This window comes from Physeter macrocephalus, chromosome 15 (genome assembly GCF_002837175.3).
Source record: "Physeter macrocephalus isolate SW-GA chromosome 15, ASM283717v5, whole genome shotgun sequence".
Lineage (NCBI taxonomy): Eukaryota > Metazoa > Chordata > Mammalia > Artiodactyla > Physeteridae > Physeter > Physeter macrocephalus.
Window position 1 is genome coordinate 8582509 of NC_041228.1, and position 7152 is coordinate 8589660.

General features: G+C 44.6%; 1 long non-coding RNA gene across 2 annotated transcripts in view; it reads right to left on the minus strand.

The window, feature by feature from the left end:
• The window catches only part of LOC114487858 (uncharacterized), a 33201-nt gene extending 27157 nt beyond the window's left edge, over positions 1–6044 (minus strand). Inside the window, exons 1-4 of one of the 2 annotated variants that reach the window (XR_008619479.1) lie at positions 3442–6044; positions 2696–2817; positions 2364–2601; positions 1416–1549 (exon numbers count right to left, since the gene is read on the minus strand). This is a non-coding gene — a long non-coding RNA (uncharacterized lncRNA). Of the gene's footprint in view, positions 1–1415; positions 1550–2363; positions 2602–2695 lie in introns of both variants that reach the window. The other variant, XR_008619478.1, reaches the window with a different exon arrangement.
• Between the last annotated feature and the right edge of the window lie 1108 nt (positions 6045–7152).

Below are 7152 nucleotides of genomic sequence, written 5' to 3' on the forward strand. Positions count from 1 at the left end.
GCCACTCTAATGAGCACGATAAAAATGTTCCTTTGTTTATTCATTTACAAGATTTATTAAGCACCACTGTCTTCTAGGCACTGCACAATGCACCAGAAATTCGGAGATAAGAAAAATACAGACTGCTTTCAAAAAGCTAGGAATCTGGTGGCCTTGAATTATTAAAGGTCCCTTTAAATTATGTCTACCAGAAGTGGAAAGAACCTGATTTCATCCCTGCAGACAACTATACAGACGGAATGCTTCCTAGGTTGGAATCAGTGAGAGACTGAACATGGAAGAAAGTGAAAGCAAAAATTCTGCATCAAAATCGTAATGACCCCATCAGCTCAGGGAAGGCTGATTGGATTGTATGGGGACTTTGAGTCTGGGTTCAATGCTTTAGACATTATAGCTCCAGACAAGCTGTGGAAGAAGGAGTTTCTGGAGTATCTGAGAAGGTTCTTGGAGAAATCAGCTTTCTCTTCCTCTCCAAATCCCTACCATGATTGAGACCAGGCAAGGAGCTGAGCTACTTCCATTTCATTGTGTTGACCAAGAGAAGCTTATAGTAAAGACCAATATACAGCAGCTATTTGAAGAGAAAAGTGTCACTCTGCTTCTGGAAACCTGCACATCAGATTCTCCTGGGGCAAGGGAATAAATGTGTCCAATGTCCTAAGAAGCCAACTGCACTTTGGAAAGTGCACCCCAGGCGTCCTCCAGAAGATGCCCCATAGCTACTCTTCGTTTTCCTTGAATACATATCCAGGGCACCTAGAACCCCAAGGATTATCTTTGCTTTCTGAACCCTCGGCGTCCTGAGGAATCTGCCCATGTCCTCACTTGTCTTTGAAGGCTTGCTTGTTTCAGGATGAACTTTTAAACAGACTGTAAGTCCTTTCTTTGTATTCAAATCTACCCAAAGTTCTTGTGTTACTGATATTACACTATTTAAAACTGAGCCAACAGTCCCCTAAATCAGGTAGCAGGTATCACGATGCCCAGGTCAGAACATGTTAGGAGCCAGCCTATCTGCATAGCTTTAGTGCTTTAGGAAACCAGTAATGAAAAATACCAAAGAGCTCGGAAGGATATAGAGATGCCCTGGATGAAAATTTGAGTTATATTCAAACGTCTTTGGCTTTTCTGATGTGTTTTGATTTTCAAAGACACAATCCATATAGAGAAAGCCCCTACCACAATGACTGCCGTATCCGGGGTACTGTCATTCATGTTCTTGTTTACAGTGTGTATGGACTCCATTGCCTGAGTCTTGGCATTACTCATGAACTCTAAATTTACACTAGAAAATCTTTTTCAGAAAAAGAGTGGTGAAGATACAATCCCAATTTTTACACGACAAAATCAGGCACTTTCACAATTGCTGTTTAAATAAGGACATCTCTAGATGTCCTAGAAACAGAAATGCTTACTTTTTCCATCAAAATAAGGAAGAGCAGGAATGTCGGAATGAGGAGATCAAGACTGTTGGATCCCAGTGGTTGGGCTGTGGCAGTTCCATGGGACACACTGTACCAGATACTGCACCGCTGTCTCGAAGGATGATCTGTAGGAGGTAAAGCCAAATAGAAGGAATCATTAAATATAAAGAAATGAGTGGTTTCAACGAGGAAATTCAACCGTGCCATGATGTCTGTCAGACAGATGCTAGCAATGAGTGGAGAACTTCCAAGAAAGAGTTTAAGTTTGCTGACACTCTCCTCAGGGGGACTTGTTCCCAGCTGTGAATAGCCTCAACTCGGGCATTCCTGCAGGAAGACTGGGACTAGTGTTTTGCTTTATTATCACAGACACAGGGAGGTATAATTTCATAGATTCTTAGATGCTCAGAGCAAGAAGAGACCTTAATCACCCAGACCACCTCTCTTTTTATATCAGGAAGCAGAGGCTCAGAGCAAAGGGAGTCACACTTAGTCGATCAGTGATTAAATGAGTGATTGTGTAGCAGAATCTAGAACTCGGGTCTCCTAACTCCTGGACCAGATGTTGGAGATCAAAAACTGAAATACCCAGTGAGAATAAAGTATTTCTGTTGAGCCCAGGAGATAAGAGAGAACTTCCTGGTCCACTGGAGAAACTGCGAAACCAGACACATGTGTCGGGACATCTTCCCATCTCTGGAATATGATTGATGATCCCATGCCTTGAAAGATGACATCACTCTTTCTTCCAAAATCCTGCTGTGTTCCAAAGCTGTAGACATACCACTGCTGTTGTGTGTGGTTGAGAAAAGGAATGAAGAAGAGCACTCCTCCCCTCCGCTCCCCTGACCTCTCCCCCAAGCTTAGACTGGTTCAGCTCTTTGGCCCATCACTTGGACTCATTCAGCTCCAGAGTGATGCCTCAGGTTATATCCTTACCTATAAGCCAATTTACCAGGATTTCTCCTTGAAAAAACTGTATGGGCTTGATTTTAGGAAATGGGATGTGATTTCTTCGGGGAAGTATATGACCCCAAGTCAGCAGGTCTACTGAAGTTGTCCCTTTGCCCTGGGATCTCTGGGTCCCTCCTGGGCACAGCCTGGCTCCTCCTGCTTTGTCCCAGAGAACGTCTGTCTTGGTCATATCACAGCCAGGTATTCTAGTCTTCACCAAAAGCTACAAAGAAGCAAACAAGATTCAACTGAAGATATCTTATGTTCCCGAAACTAGAAAATTATTTTAGGAAGTCAACAGGCCTCCATTGGCTCACATGAGGATTTCCATAGTTGGTTTCCACTTATATTGTGCTTGGGATAGATCTTCCAGAATTTGGCAGGGCTCCCCTTGTTAAAGCCAGTAGCAGGATGTTCAGTTCTCCTGAGTCAGGAGCTCCTAAGAGATAGAAAGAAAGGTGGTCAAGTTCCTGGATGGTAATAGGTGACCCAGTGACTTTAATGACTGTCATTCTATCAGCCTTCACATAGCACCGTTCTAAGGTTAAAATAAGTTTCAGAGGGAAATAAGTCAAAAATGGGGTCTATGTAAGAATAACCTGAGTGTGACTTATAATGAAGCGGTCAAAAGCCTTGCCCAGGGGTTAGGAATATATTTGTAATTCCTCTTAGACTCGTCAAATGGACTCTACAGTTTGTTGCCTAAGAGTAACGCAGAATGAGAGCATGTTTTCCTTCAGTGTACTATTCTCTTCCTCTGTCCACAAGACTGAGGTCAGGGAAGGGGAGGAGAGCTCGCCCTAAGCTCTCTTTATGAGCAGCATGTGACATCAGAGCTCTCTCTCTCGACTTCATGCAATCCGCATCACAACCCCACTGAGGAGGTATTACTGTTTCCATCTTATAGAAAGCTGAAGCTGAGAGGGGGAAGCCGTTAACCAAAACCCATGTACCTCCAAAGCCCAGTCTTCCTCCCCACCCCAAGGCTCCCAGGTCAGTAGAAATGCTCCCAAATCATGCCTTGTGGGCTTCCACAAAGCCTTGCCCTCCCACACCCCATCACCTTTAAGTAAAATGATCACAGTCCTGTTGGTTCCCTGGAGAGAAGAGTGATTCTTGCATTGACTGTTCCCCTTGCTATTTGGCGGGTCCTGCCTGCTCCTTTGCGTGGTTTCTCGATCCAGCTGTCGGTGGCAGAGAATAATGCCACATAAATTGTCCATCTGGTTCATGTTGGAATCCATCAGCTCTGGGAGTCTGGTGTGGCTACAGGTTATCCCACAAGTGCCCCTTGTTCTTTGCCCCCAAGGATTTCCTTTCATTGTTTTAACCAAACAAGTTCAAATGTCCCTCCTGCCTAGTCTTTTGTCTCTAGACTGTACCTTTATTTCAGAGCTTAGAGATCCGGCAGAAACAGATGAGCCTTCAAAAACATTCTCTGGGAGGCCAAAGGCTCAGAACAGTTGTGTTTCTCTTTCTTGATATGAAAAGATCGAGGTTCCCAGTGGAAGCCAACCTGATCTGATAATTGGGCTCTTCTTTTCCCTCTGAATCCTTTTCCAAGGGAGGGGAGCGCAGCGCCACCCTGCAAAGTTCCTGTGAGAGCTCAGAGTCCAGGTGGGAGGCCAAGTTCCAAGACTGGCAGCCACCTTGTGGTCAAGTGTCAGAGGCTTTGCGGTTGGAGATGTGAGGTAGGCCCTGCCCCATCTTGAAAATCACCTTAGAAAGATGCACCAACTTCATCAGATTTGTCAATCATTCCCTGTTTTAAAGAGGAAAATGCTTTCCACATTGCTTCCAATGGGGTATGGCTATTCTTCTTTTTCTTTTTTCTCTTTGTGATGTGGCAGTGATGCAAAACACCAATCCGAAGAGCAAACCGAGGTTTCCAGTGACATGAATCCGTTGTATCTGATGTTGGATTGCATTTTCTTTAACCCCCTTTTACGGCATAGAGTTCTGGTGCCTTTCGCTCCCTGAATTTGTCTCCATGCTACAGCAGGCTTTCTTCACATTCTGGCTTACATGGGAACACAACTCTTCCACAAGTGGCCTTTAGTGCTCTTTATAATATGATTTCCTGTCATTTTTAAACTGTATGTGTAGTTTATATTCTGGCTCTGTCCAATATTTGAACAACTTTAATAAGTTGATTTCCATATATATTATGCAAACAATTCTTACCTGATTTTTTTATGTTCTATCTTAAAACAAATAAATACCGCACCACTTATTAATAAATAGACATTTCAATGATTGTGTGGCAAAATGTTCTTTGCTTCATTAACAACACAGAATGACAAGGAAAGACAGTTCATTCATTATTAGTTGCGGGCAGGAGGAAAAGGAGGGGATTTGAGTAGGTTTGTAAGAAGTGGTTGAGAGGCAGAGAATAAAGACACAAGAAAGAAAACAGAATTCAATGTTTTCATAGCTACAAAGTGCGGGATGTGGACTGCACAACTCCTTAGAAACAGCCACTCACTATACAGGTTGTAGATGTACAGAGTTCAGTAAAACATTATCTAATCGTTACGGTTTTAAGACATTATTACTCCATTTTTATAGGTGAGAAAATTCAGGCCCAGAAACATAAGAGACCTGCCCAAGGACAGACATTAATAAGTGAACAGTCACAGGTAGGGCCCAGGACCATCCACCCCCAAGACTCATGTTACTTTCTTTGGAGAAGCTTCCCCTCCTAGACCATGTTGGGGGAAAGACCACGTGGGTGACTCAGAGAGAATGTAAGTCAACGGAGAGGAAATTAGTAAAGCTCATATCAGATGGCCTCTCTCTGTTGTCAGTACAGCAGCAAGGGATGTTTTCTCATGAGAAAGAGGGAGTTGGAGCAGGGAACCTTGGGAGAGTTACTTAACCTTCTTCTGTCTTGGTTTATCATCTGTAAAGTGGGGAGAAAAATGTGTGCCTTGAAGGGTCATTATCCTAGCCAAGGATCTGGCACTCAGCGAATGTTCAGTGAATGACAGCTTTTGACTCTATCCTGTACCCACATGCCTGGCTGCCTTAATTTGGGTTTCCGCAAGAATAGAGACAGAATGTTGGATGCAGGTAGTATATTTGGAAAGTGATCCCAGAAAACACAGCTGAGAAAGAGTGGAGAGACTGGAACAGGAAGGGAGAAAAGCCAGTAAAGAATGAGCTAATCCTTGCGGGTAACTGGGCTCAATTCCACCAGGAACCCCCCGAGAGCCCATGTGAAATATACCAGAGAATCATTCCACCTTGGGACAGGCATCTGGGGCATTCATCCACGGAGCCCTGTTCTTCCCTGGTTGAGAGGTGCCCCTGGGATATAAATTCCCTCCTCTGTCAGTTTTCCTGTGCTACAGCTGAGCAAGCTCCCAGGTGCAAAAGTTCTAAGGCAGAGAAGCAGAGAGACGTAGCCAGAGGAGCTGTCTGCCTGCTGTGACCTGTGTACTGTGACCACAGGTGAGCTCACAGCTGAGCAGAGGGAAAGCAGCATGGAACAACATCAGCATCTGGTACATAAGCCCACTGGAAAACCCTACACACACACACACACACACACACAGGGAAGCAAAAAGCCAGCCAAGTTGCCACAAATCACCGTGTAAGTCAAAGGACAAAGTTGGCCAACACTGGGCAAGCTGGTCGTGGTGCCCATGAACTTGTTCATTATTAAAACAGTGCCTGCAACCACTAGGAAGCAGGGTAGAAGGTCTGCTAGAAGATCAGGTCCACATTTGTCATTGTGAAGGCCTGTGGCTGACAGGTGAGATGAGCATCCACTCAGCAAACATATGTCCCTCCCCCAATAAAACATACCCACCTCCGGTCTCAGATGACTGCAAGACAGACAGAAAAAGAGCCTAAAAATTATATCCCTGAGAAAATCCCTTTCCATCTGCACAAATGGAGCAAAAGCCCATTCATAACCTCGCAGATCCTCCTGGGAGCCAGTTACTGTTCCTAACAATGTCAGTTTCCAACAATGAAGCTTTCAACAATGAACAATGTCGGGCATCCAGTTGACCCGAGACCCTGTGGCTTCCCCACACTGAAGACGTGTAAGGTGTCTCCCCTGAGAAGAGTCCAATTGTCCTTGTATCCTGCCTCCACATCAAATATGAAAACATTCCCAGCAATTTATCTTCTGGTTCTGGGCAGGTCAGCCCCAGGGCAGTGGAGGGCAAGTGGACTTAGCAGAGAGAAGCAGAAATGAAATTAGAGAAGTAACAGAGGTCAGGTCACAAACAGCCTCCTGGGTCATGATAAAGACATTTGCTTTTACTCTGAGTCAGACAGGAAGTCATGCAGGGCTTTGAGTAGAGAGGTGAGAAGATCTGATGGATGCTAACAAGGGGTTCTCTAGCTGCCGTATTGAGAATACACTGAAGGAGGCAAAGGCAGAGGCAAGGAGATTAATCAGGAACACTACTGCATTAGCAATAAGCCAGGTGAGAGCCAAGAGTGGCTCGGACCAGGGTGATGGAGGTGGTGAGAAATCTTAATATTTAGAATCTAGATACCTTTTAAGAGTAGAAATGACAGCTATATGTATACATACATCCCCTCCCTCTTGGATCTCCCCCCTCTGCTACCCCTTCCCACCCATACAAGTCACCCCAGAGCACCGAGCTGAGGTCCCTGAGCTATACGCAGGTTCCCACTAGCTATCTGTTTTACACATGGTACTGATTCACTTCATTGTACAGCAGAAACTAACACGACACTGTAAAGCAACTACATCCCAATAAAAATAATTTTAAAAAGGAACCCAGCCACAGAC